The sequence below is a fragment of the Muntiacus reevesi genome, chromosome 3 (assembly GCF_963930625.1).
Source record: "Muntiacus reevesi chromosome 3, mMunRee1.1, whole genome shotgun sequence".
Lineage (NCBI taxonomy): Eukaryota > Metazoa > Chordata > Mammalia > Artiodactyla > Cervidae > Muntiacus > Muntiacus reevesi.
Window position 1 is genome coordinate 1,743,597 of NC_089251.1, and position 12,149 is coordinate 1,755,745.

At 62.9% G+C, this 12,149-nt stretch overlaps 1 non-coding gene across 1 annotated transcript; it reads left to right on the forward strand.

The window, feature by feature from the left end:
- The first annotated feature begins 10,972 nt into the window (after nt 1-10,972).
- LOC136165871 (U6atac minor spliceosomal RNA) lies at nt 10,973-11,098 on the forward strand. The gene has a single exon (XR_010662835.1). It is a non-coding gene; the product is annotated as a U6atac minor spliceosomal RNA (small nuclear RNA).
- Nucleotides 11,099-12,149: the final 1,051 nt, after the last annotated feature.

A 12,149-nucleotide genomic window follows, 5' to 3' on the forward strand; every position in this document is an offset into this window, starting at 1 on the left:
TGATGTCTGGCTCCGCCCTCACCTTCAGATGAATGCTGAACCCCGAGACGCCTTCCCTGATCTCCCGGCTGAAGTTGGCCCCCGACACCGCCTGCCCCGTGTCCCTGCCTCATCTGTCCACGTGTTATGACCAGCCTCCTCCTTCTAGAAGATGGTGCACGCCAGATGTCCACTCACCCCAAGAGCTCCCAGCTGAGGGCCCACCCACGCCCCAGATCCCGAGATGCACCCTCACTCCCACAGAAGTGCCTGCCACCCTCAGGATCACACCTCTTGTGCACACATCCGGTGGGGTCACCCCATTTTACAGAGGCATGCCCAGCCACACTCAGTCTATGCTCTGCTGGCAGCCGCGGTCAGCCCAGGGCCGCGTGTTCGGGTCCCCCGGGCCCACTCTGGCCACCAGCCCGGAATGGAAGAGGAGAACTGGGCCCAGCATCCCAAGGTCATGGGCCAAGTACGGAGGATGCCGCTCCCCAGTCGAGCAGAGGCAACACCAGGGTTACTCCAGGCTAAACAAACAAGAGGACGGGGCAGGAAGCGACGCGTGGACACGGCACATCGGCTAGCTGACCTGCGGGCCCAGGAGCCGGGCCTGCGGGGACGCAGGCAGAACCGTGGGGTTCGCTCTGGCCGAGGGGTTGCGGGCTGGGGAAGCTGCCTGCTGTCAAGGACAAGGCCCATGGTAACCACTTCAGGGCCGAGGGGCCCTGGGGGACGGCTGCCTGGCCCCGGCCCCTCCTGTCCTGCCCTCAGACCGGAAGACGGACCCTCGGGCAGCATCTGCCTTCTTCTCCAGGCGCAGCCCTTCGGAGGGGCTGCACGGCCATTCTGCCCCCCAGCTGGCCCGGGGGAGGTGGTGCTGGGGGCCTAGCTGCCCATACAGCCTTTCCAGCCTCGTGTCCTTCTGGGCCCGACGGAAAGCACAAAATGAACCCAGATTCTGTGGAGCTTTGCGCCCCTGGAACCGGAAACATAGCTCCATTCTTCTGGGAAACAGGCTTGTCTCAGAGTCTGAAATGCCGATGAAACGAACCCCCAGCCGGAACCTTGCCATCTCAAAGATGCAGGAGCAGCTTCCCCAAGGCCTAGGGGGAACAGAGCGGGGCCAGAGCCCAGATCCAGACCCCTGAGGAGGAGCTGCTTCCCCCGAGGGCCCCAGCGCTCCGTGGGGACAGGAGGGCTCCGGGCTCTGCTCGGCCCCACCCGATCTTCATGAGGGGCCCATTCACAGATGCAGAAACTGAGGCTGGAAAGGGTAGTGGGGTGACTGACGGCCCCACAAAGATCTGTCCCCTGGAATCTTGGGGACACACGTGATCTTATCGGGGGAAAGGGTCTGTACAGACATAATTATGTTAAGGATCTCAAAATGAATCATCCTGGATTTTCGGGGGGATGGGGGGAGGAAGGGGGCCCACAACCAATGACCGGCATCCTTACGACGTGGAGATGGAGGAGGAGACGTGGCCACAAGCCAAGGACAGCTGCAGCCGCCAGCAGCTGGAAGAGGCGGGAAGGACCCTGCCCGAAAGCCCCTGGAGGAGCGATGCCCTGTGACACCTGGATCTCAGACCTCAGGCCTCCGGGACCGGGAGAGGGTACGCTTCCGTGGTGTTCAGGCCCCTGGTCTGTGCGGCCTTGTTACAGCAGCTGCCGGAGCCCAGGAACACAGCTTCGCTTGCCCCCGAGGACAAAACAGAGATTCAGGCCGGTGGGTGGGACCCCAGAGTCTGAGCTGAAGGCAGGCGTGCACCCCCCTGGACAGACAGCCCCAGAGAGAAGGACCGGGCCCTCCTGCCTTTACTTAGGCTCTGCCCACCCTCCAGCGTCCGGCCCAGCTAAGCGGGAGGTACCCAGGGACCACCTCCTGGCCTTTGCAGCAAGCCCAGGGGCCCAGAGTGGCTCTCGTCGCCTCTGCGGGCAGCAGGCTGAGTGTGGAGCCTGCAGGGAGCCAGGGACGTGATTGGGCGGAGGCTCAGAGAGGCCGGAAATAGAAGAGGCCCCTGGGGCAACGGCGGGGTCGTTGGGTCAGGGCAGGAGGCTTCAGGGAGCCAGGCTGGGGCCAGCAGCATCCGGGCGCCCCTACCACCGCCCCCCACCCCAGCCCCCGTGGGACCCTCTCAGTCACGCCTCCTCCGGGCAGAGCCCTCACTCCGCACGCAAAGCCCAGGCTGGGGCACGTGACCCCAGGGACGACACCCACCCCCGCTCTACCGTGACTCCCCGCTCCGGGGCTTGCTGCCTCATCCTCAAAGGGGAAGACACCCCGACCTCGGGGTTCTGGGGAGACCCGAGATGGGACAGAGCCAGCCCCGTGTGTGGGCGCTGCCATTACCACCCCAGCCTGGGCGGAGGGAGATGCCGGAAGTGGGGCAAAGCAACAGCGGTGACCCTCCCAGGTCAGCCCCAGCGAGACGCCTCGTGCTCATCACCCCCAGGGGACCCCCCAGCCCCCTCCAAGCCAGGCACAGTGGGGGCCCAAGTCTGGGCCCCGCCATCCAGCGCGTGTACCCAGAACTGCGTGTCCAAATTTCCGACACACGCTTCTCTCCAGCACAGCATCTCCCACGTCTGGGGCCAGCGGGGTCCACTAGCACGAGTGGGCTCTGGGCCGGCCCTTCCCCACGGAGACACAGGGGCAGAGCGTCCGCCAGCCTCCTTAAGTGCAGCAGCCGGAGCCCTGGACAAGGACGAACGGACGGACAGCCCCAGGAGGAGCACTGAGGCGGAGAGGCTGCTCTTCCCAGAGCAGGACAGCCCCACATCCCACTGACACCTGCGGTGACCCAGGGGGCCAGGGCCTCCACGCGGCCCACTCACGCCCTGAGGGATCCGACCCAGCCCCCGGCCCCTGCCCGGATGCCTCTGCAGCCGCCCAGGCTCCATCTCCTCCCTTCCAGTCCTGCCGGGGGGCCCTGCTCCTTCCTGCCCCAGGGCCTCTGCACAGGCTGTGTCTTCCTCCTAGAGCCCTCCTCTTCTTTCTTGGGCGAACTCTGACTCCAGCTTCAGGTCTTCTCCTTCCCTGCCCACTCCCCGGACAAGCTCCCTCAGCCCCTGAGGCTCTCGTGAACCTAACCCAGGAATCATTTGTTCACTGCCGGCTCCCTGGCCCCCACCCAGGCCTAGAGCTCCAAGCGTGTAGGGACACATGTCTTTGGGGAATGTCTTCTAGCAGGGCTGGGTCAGGGAAGACACTTCAGCAAGCACGGGTCGCCTGAATGAAGGCTGAGGTCTTCCCCTGGGTCCCCACCCACAGCTGAGAAGGGAGGTCAGAGAGGGGACCATCTCACCCCGGGCCCTGAACCTCCTACAGGACGGGGCTGGACGTTCCGGGGCAACTCCGCTGGGGATGCCAGCGCGACACCCGTCCTCACCCGTCTGCCCGGGGATGGACCGCGGCAGGAGAGACCGGTCCACTCACGCCCTCCCCTCCACAGGGCAGCACTTCTCTAAGTGAGTGTGCAACTGTAGCTCCCTGGGGGCTGCGGGCGCTGCTCCAGGGTGATGGGGGTTTGGGAAGTGCCGAGTGGGTCAAGGCGTTAGTCACTCAGTCCTGTCCAACTCTTTGCAACCCCATGAACTGTAGCCTGCCAGGCTCCGCTGTCCATGGAGTTCTCCAGGCAAGAATACTGGAGTGGGTTGCCATGCCCTCCTCCAGGGAACCTTCCCGACCCAGGGGCTGAAGCTGGGTCTGCTGCATTGCAGGCAGAGCCTCTCCTGGGTGGGTGAAGGGGGAGCAGAATTCTTTCTCGCAGGACTTAGCGCTTTTAGGTCCTCCACACACTGGCCTTGGGGGAAAACTGTAAGCAGAACTTCACATGGGGGTGTTTCTGAACCCCCGTGGAGGGTCACCTCGGTTCCCTGGTAGACAGCAGAGGCCAACCTGGGCTGTGCAGTTACCCAAGCGTGTGAGCTGCTGTCGTGTCCGGCTCTGCCACCCCATGGACTGTATGCAGCCCACCAGGCCCCTCTGCCCATGGGGCTCTCCAGGCAAGGATACCGGAGTGGGTAACCACTCCGTTTTCCAGAGGATCTTCCCAAACCAGGGATTGAACCCGGGTCTCCTGCATTGCAGGCGGATTCTTTACCGTCTGAGCCACCAGGCAAGCCCAAAGCCGCCTTCAAATTCCTCTCTATTTCCTTCTGTCTGGGGTCTCCTCTGAACCTCAGCTTTCTCCTCTGTCACCTGGAGACAGCAAAGCCCAGGTCCCAGGGCAGAAATCCTCTGTGTCGCTCCTGGCTGCAGCTGCACGCAGAGGCAGGGGCGACTTCGATGGGCCTGAGGAGAGGGGCAGGGAGCAGGCGGCTCCCCCTACGCCTGGCTCAGCCTTGCTCTGTCTGGCAGCCTTTTTTTTAAACTAAATTCTTTCCAGTCTCACTTATAGGGCGAGTTTTGGTGCCCCCACACAAAGGGCATGTAGATGTTTCATCATTCTGAGTCCCCCAGCATCCCTGCCAAACCGGACCCACCAGGGCCCAGAAGCAGGAGGCCTGTGTTCCCTCCCAGGTTCCGGGGCCTCACCCCTGCAGCCTTTGGGGAGGAACCCGGTGCCCAGCCAGGGCCGCGGGGGGCGGCCGCGGGACCCGGGGGGGCGGGGGCGGTGGGGCTGTGCCTGGACCAGCGAGGGGACGAGATGCAGCGCCCAGTGCTGCGGGAACCGGACAAGGGTGCCCGCACGGCCGCTTGCTGGACAGGCCGGCCTGGCAGTGACTTGTCTGAACGTTTGTCTCCCCCTTCTGGAGCCCGAGGGCTCGGGCCCGGATGCAGAGGACACGAGACACACAGACACCCCCGTCACGTCCTCCCTGCCCCCCCAGCCAAGGGCAGGACTCCCGGGAGGCAGGCACCATCCCCCCTTCCGTCCCACAGGTGTCTGAGGAGAAGCAGAGCAGGAGCCTCTGCCTGGCTGCTTCTGCGGCCTACGCGCAGAGCCGGCGGCGGGGCAGCCCGAGAAGGTTCTGGAGCGGCCATGAGCCGGCCCGTGGAGAGCAGATGACCTGTGTCCAGGTCCTGCCTGGCTCCCTCCCTCAGGGCCTCAGGACGCTCGCAGGGAGCTGGTCCCGGGCTATTTATATCCGGGAGGAAGGGCAGCCCCGTGCTTGGCCCACGAGGAGCTTCCTGTCCATCGGGGCCACGGGGGCCGGGGCAGAACCAGAGCACCCGAGAGGCCGGCCGGTCACGCACAAACGGCCTCGGGCCAAGCACCAGCCCTGGGAACGCGCGGTCCCCTCCGCTCTCCGCACGTCCGGGGGTCAGCGGTCACTTTATTAATAGCAGCCCCTGAGGAGAGGTCACCCCCGCTCTGGACCGGCATCACCCTTGCTGCGGGCTAGGCCGAGCGACCTGGGGGCATCCCCGGGAGGGACGGCCAGGGGACACGGCCACCCTGCCTGCCCAGGGCTCCGGACCCAGCAGAGGGAAAAGCAGGGTTCCTTCCTCCCGCCATCAACTGCAAGACGGCAGCAATTTCGTAACAGCTCTTGGGGGCGAAAAGAAACTGCACTCACTCTGCACTTTGGCAGAGTGACATGCCCCATCCTCAGAAACGCGAAGCCGAGAGGGACAGGGTCTCAGAACCACACAGAACATCCTGTCTGAAACCATCTGGGCCATTAACACTCAGAGAAAACCCCGGAAATTCAGTCACTCACCCGGACCTTCCCTCTCCCCTGCGCAGCAAACCTCTAGACGAGTCCTTATTGCCAGGAAAAGTCGTGAGAGACTGAAATTTGCAAAAAAAAAAAAAAACTACTGCTGGTTCTGCCCAGGGCACCCCTCAAGTCACTGAGAAGCCATTTCACATGTAGCAATTAATAGGAAATATGAAATCAGCAAAAATGCAAAAAAGTGTGCCCATCAGAATGGGTGGTTGGCAAAAGTAGGGTTACTTTGCTCCTGTGTGGCTTTAAATGCACATGCAATGAGGAGGTTTTTCATGTATTATGGGGGAAAAATGGACTTTTGAAAGAATTAACTCCAGGAAAAGCGTCCAGGCTACACCTGGGTAGAGACTTTTTGTCAGGAACCCCACAAATCTGATGCTTTCCCGCCCCCCGGCATGGCTACCAGCCCCCAACATCCTCTGGAAACTCCTGGTGCCTCTGGGGTCCAGGAACCTGGGCTCCAGAACCTGCTACCCACCGCACCTGGGATACCACCTGCAGGCACTCGAGAAACACCCTGAACCTCAGTTTGTCTATCTGGAAAAGGGGACAGTAACAGTCACCCTCTACTGAGACCTCCCTGGGAGCCAAGCTCTGAGCTCCAGTCCCGTCAGGGAGGAAACTGAGGCTTGGCCATTAGGTGACCTACCCAGGGCCCCGGAGAGCCAGCCTGGACAAGCAAGAAGGCTCCGCTTCCCAGGTTTACAGGAGGTGGGACGCAGGCCGTCCACGGCGGAGAGGAGCAACCCCGCCCCCTGGTGGAGGAGACAGCCCGCGCCCCCTCCTCCTGGCGCTCTGGACAGACAGTAAAGCACAGCCAAGGGGCCGGAGCTGCCCACCCAGGACGACCCGCCGGCCACTGCAAGGCCAGGAGGATGGGAGCCAGCCAACAGGGGTCTCCACTGGCTGGGGCCTGCTGGGCCCCGAAGGCCACTTGTCTGAGGGGTGGCAGTGAGCAGTGGCCTTGAAGCCGACTCTCAGAACACCGGCACTGCCTCTGAAATGCTCATGATGGCCCCAGGAGGTTCCCGGGTCACCAAGGCCTTCCGTCCCCAAAAAGTAATGGGTCCTCGGGGCCTGTCACCGTTGCTGGGAATGTCACCGCTCTCCACTGCCCAACCGAGGACCTCCCAGGAAACTGGAAGGGCCGCAGGGGCCAGCTGGTCAGCAGGCAAATGGAGGTCTGGGGAGCTGGAGGGGAGGGGGGCAGAGGTTAGGCCGGCCCACGGCCGCCCGCCCGGCCCCAGGCCGCCCGCCGATGTCTCCAAGACCGGTCCTGAGTCCAGCCTGAGTTCTCGCCCCACCACGGCCCGGCCTCTGCGGGACGGGGCTGGGGGAGGGAAGAGCGCTCCACCTGCGGCACTGCCCCACCTGCAGGGGCCTAGAACCCCGAGCTGTGGGACAGGCGGAGCCGCCACATCGAGGGCTTCCCGGGAAACGGGCCTTCAGCTTCCTCCGGCTGCCTGGATCCTGACTCTGACGTTCCCTGGCTCAGGTGCAGGCCTCACCAGAGGGCGGGAAAACGGAGGCTCTCCGGAGCCACCTGGCCCGCAGGGAAGGCTCTGCAGTCAGGGCATCAGGGCTGAGGCTCCCACCCAGCCCGATGTGGTCCGCAGTCCCTGCGGTGGAGCGCCTCTGGGCACCAGAAGTGGACTCGGGGACTGGACCGGGCCGTGCCCGGCATAGATGCCAGCTAGTCCGGGTGGGCCCAAGGGCTGCTGAGGCCCTGGCCTCCTCTCCTCTGTCCTTGGCCCTTCTCCGCCACTTTCTTCCCTCCCCCGGACCTTCTCTTCCGCATCCTGTGCAGACCTGCACAGCCGCCATGGATGACTCAATGCCCACCCCCTCAAGAAGTCCTCATGTTCACAAACTCCACGGCCCCCCGGCAGGCTTTCCCTTCAAAGGGGGTGGGGGGAAGCGTTCTGCAACTTTGTTCAACACGTGTGCTGTGTGTGTGCGCTAAGTTGCTTCAGTCGTGTCTGACTCTGCAACCCTATAGACTGTAGCCTGCCAGGCTCCTCTGTCCATGGGATTCTGCAGGTAAAAATACTGGAGTAGGTTGCCATTCCCTTCTCCAGGGGATTTTCCCGATCCAGGAATCAAACCTCCATCTCTTGTGTCTTCTGCACTGGTAGGCAGGTTCCTTACCACTAGCGCCTCCTGGGAAGCCCTTGTTCAACACAGAAGTGCCCAAACAAGCTCCTTCCCTGTTTCCACAGGGCATCTCAAGGACTAGTATCACTAAAGCACACGTTGGAAGGTGCTTCGTTCCCGGGCAGATGACAAAAGCCCCCCTCCCCTCTTCCTGCGGTTGCGGTTTCCTAGCAAGGAAAACCCAGGACAGTATTCACAGAAACAACGAATACGCACCTCCTAAAAAATGTTTGAGGCATCCTTACACTTTTAAGCACGCATCTTTTATCTGAGATTCCAATCCAATCGGAGTCCGGTATTTAGCAATTCCACCAGAACATTTGCAGGGGAAAGACTCATAGAGGCCCCAGGCTTCACCAGGGCTGGAGGGGACCTCACACTTCTCACCCTCCGGGTCTGGGTACCCCCCTCCCAACAACCCAGGCAACAACAGGTGGAGGGGGTGAAGCTCACTCCGCAAGTCATGCCTCTCCCAAAGCTTCTGAGAAACAGGAGGGACTGCGCTATCTCACCTTCTCTTACTTCTGGGACTTTTCTGGGCTTAGCCCCTGATTCTATGAGGGGGCCTTTAGGGACGACTTCTGGGGATGGTCAAGTGAGTTCGTTCCCAGGGAACTCAGGTTCAATGAGGGCTGGGCATCCTGAAGGCACCAGCAGGCACCAGGAGAAGCAGCCTCAGTAAACGCAGCCCAGGGACCCCGGTCTGCACCAGTCCCGGGAGGGAGCTGCTGCCTCCAGGGTCCTCCCTGCTTGGTCCTCTAGACCCTGTGAAGGCCCTCTGGCTGCCTTCCCTCACAGGCAGCCTTCACCTTATTCTGAAAAGTTTTCCCTGGTCTGTGTCATCATCTCCAAGTCCCTTGCATGAGGTGGAGTCATCCACTCTCCACCCAGAGCAAAAAGTAGGATGTCAAGACGGGGGTGAGTGGGGTGCCCTAAAGGCTTTGAGAATGTAGATTCCTAGGCCTGACCCTTGACCCCCCGAGTCAGACTCTGCCCAGGAATCTGCACGCAGTCAGCTGCCTGTGGGGACCGGGAACCCGGCAATGGGGAGGAGATGACATCACCAGGGCTCTGGGCCACTTTGGATGGCGTCTCCCATGTGCCCAGACCTGAGGGTACCAGAGGCCCAAGGCTGTGGGGTCGTGCGCAGAAGTTCTGCCTGTGGAGCAAGATTGTCTGGCACAACAGACCCCCTAACCGCTCACCCTGCAGCCTGGCTGGAAGCCCTCTGCTGCCCCCTGAAGGGCTGATGTCCCCGTTCCACGCTTTGGCCGGCGTCGTCTGCTTTCATGTGCTTTCATGTGCGGGTCACTGTCCTCGTGGGGGTGGGGATGAAGTGGGAGCACAGTGGTGTGGGGCCACCAGGGCCTCAACACACAGTGGGTGCTGAGTGAGGACAGCAGCTCATCTCCAGCGGGCACGCACCCTGCCCTTTAAAGACCCCCCAGGCAGGGGGCATCCAGGATGGGCAGGGGCAGGACCCAGGCGAGCCCAGAGGAGAGAGGAACAGAGGGCTTTCTAACGCCGCCAAGGTTTGGAGAAGTGGCCCAGGGCCCTTCAGGCAGTGACAGCAGCGTGCTGGGTCTGGAAGGAACGTGCTAAAGCCCGGCAGGCAGCCCGTAAGAGCCGCGGAACATCACTGAGCACGGCTGGCAGTGGTTTGACGGTAGCCCCGGAGGTCTGGGACTAAGGAGGCCCGGCCGCTGGGACTGCGCGGGCAGGTGGAGAAAGCGCTGGCCGAGACAGGGCTGATCCCTCTTGCAGCTGCCCACTGTCCTGACCAGCTCCAGTGACAGCCAGGCCTCACGCTGCACCTGGGGAGTGCAGACACGGGGCAGGTCAGGGCCTTGCCCGGACCAGACACCCGCTCCCAGCTGACCCAGTCACCAGTGGCTGCCTGCCTGTCTCCCGGTCACAGTCTAGGCTATTTTCTCCCAGGAAGATCTGCAAATTGGGTACAGCTGTCCCCTGAGGACCTGGTGAGCTCTCCAGCTGGAACTAACCCAGGATCTTCACGGGTGGCGCTAGTGCTAAAGAACCTGCCTGCCAATGCTGGAGATTTGAGACAAGGGTTGACTCCTTGGGTCGGAGGATCCCCTGAAGGAGGGCATGGCAACCCATTTCAGTATTCTCGCCTGGAGAATTCCAGGGACGGAGGAGCTCTAAGGAAACCGGCCAACCTGAAACTCCTCAAGGGGCGGCTGGCCGGCGGGACGCGGCTGGCGTCCGGCAGGCCGAGTCCGCCCCAATCCGCTCGGCGTCGCCTGGCTGGACCCACCGGCCACCCCTCGGGTGCTGGCTCCGCGCACACACGACGTGACACTGCGCGCGTGTGGGCGCCGAGGCGCGCGCGGACACTGGACACGCGGGCGTGTCTGCACGCACGTGCACCCGTGCACACGCAGACACGTGGGTCACCGGAGGCTCGCCTCCCGCGCACACGCGGCCCCGCGCCCGCAGCCTCGGGCCGGGAGCGCATCGCTCGCCGTCTGCACTCCGGGGACGGCCAGGAGCCGAAGCTGCAGAGCGGTATCAGGGCTAGAGGGTAAGGGCGGACAGGAAGCGCAGAGGCCGGCGCCGCGCAGACCCCAGCGAGCGGCGGGCAGCCGACCGTGCACCCAGAGACAGCGCGGCGACCCCGAGCACGCGCGGAAGCCCGGGAGCATGCGCACGGCGCGCCCCGACCGGCCCACACCCACAGTTCCAAGCGCGGGGCTGCGTCCGGAAGTTCGTGCGGCGGCCCTTCCTTCCTCGCCCTCTGATTCGCTACAAACCACTTCCGTTTCCGCAGTCGGTTTCGCGCCATCTCCTGACGAGCCGCGAGGCGTCTCACGGTAGGAAGTGCGCGCCCGCCTTGTTTTGTTTCCGGGGGAATCTCTCTTCTTTGAGGGACGCTGGGCTTCCGGGTATTCCTCTGAGCCTCTGATTGGCTACTTTTATGAATATATTAGAGCAGGAAGACTTTTAATTTTTCCCCCTTTTTCTGAAGCAGTTTTTCCCTTCACGCTAAAATAAATAGCAGTTTAGGATGGGCTTCGTCCTGCCTCCATGTTGGACGCCGCTTTCTCCAGCGGCGCGAAACCAGAGTCACCGTATGCATAAGGTGGCAGGATTCCAGGTCTTTAAATATGGAGCGCTCAGAAGGCAAGCCGTGTTGTATGAAAGGAGAGAAGGTTAGCACTCCCCTTGACAAGGATGGAAGAGGCTCTCGGGCCTGACAACACGCATACGGTTAAGGCATTGCCACCTACTTCGTGGCATCTAACCACTGTTTTTTCCTTTTGTTTGCGCGGCTAGTGGCTCTGCATACAGGGGCGTGCGGTGCGCGTGGCTGCACGGCGTGTGCGGCTCGTGGGTACATGGTGCGCGCGGCACGCGTCTACACCGCGGGGACAGGCACCTATGCGACTCCACTCCCTCCGCTCTTTGAGCTGCTCGGCTTTTTTTCATAACAAAAAGCGGACCACGGCTCTCGTGTACCTGGAGCAGGTGCGTTTCACCTCCCCATCCCCACCCAGCCACAGAGCTGGGGGCACGGCCAGGGCCGGATTTCGGACATCGGGACACCCCGGTGGCTCCCATTTCCCGCCAGAGTCTGATCACGGGCGCAGGGGCAGGGAGGCTAGGCGGGAGCCCGGGTCGTCAGAGCCGGCCCTGCAGGCGGCTGTGGGCTGCGACTCTGGCGGTTTCTCTCCTTGTGGCTCCTCTCCTAAAGAATCCGCCCGCAACGCGGGAGACCTGGGTTCCAAGATCCCCCGAAGAAGGAGACAGCTACCCAGTCCGGTATTCTGGCCTGGAGAATTCCATGGCCTGCATTGGTCCACGCGGTGGCAAAGAGTCGGAGGCCACTTGCACGTTCACTTCAGCATCACAGACACTCAAGGAGCAAATGGTGACTGAGCAGCCCCACTCTGGGCAGCGGTCCAGGCAGGGGAGGACCCCAGGCCCAGGAGCGCACATCCGAGACCACTCCAGGGCCTCACTGGACACTTCAGTGAGGGCAAGCAGAGCAGGCGGCAGCGGTCGGGGCAAGCGCGGCCCAAGACACCCGGGATCAGGACTGAAGGGAGTGAGCGAGCAGCCGTGGGGACTTCCGCGAGGATGCTCCAGACCAGGAGAGCCAAGTGCAGAGGCTTTGGCCGCCCGGCCAGAGGGCAAGGGCTACTGGCCAGGCTACCAGGCAGCACGAGGGTTTCCCACAGCTGGGGGACAGGGCCTGGCGGCTCCGAGGGCAGGGTGGGAGAAGGCTGCGGCTGGCCCGGGGGAGGAGAAGTGTTCACCTGGGACACGTGTGAGCGCTGGGACTTGCTAACAGTGAGGGTCGGCTG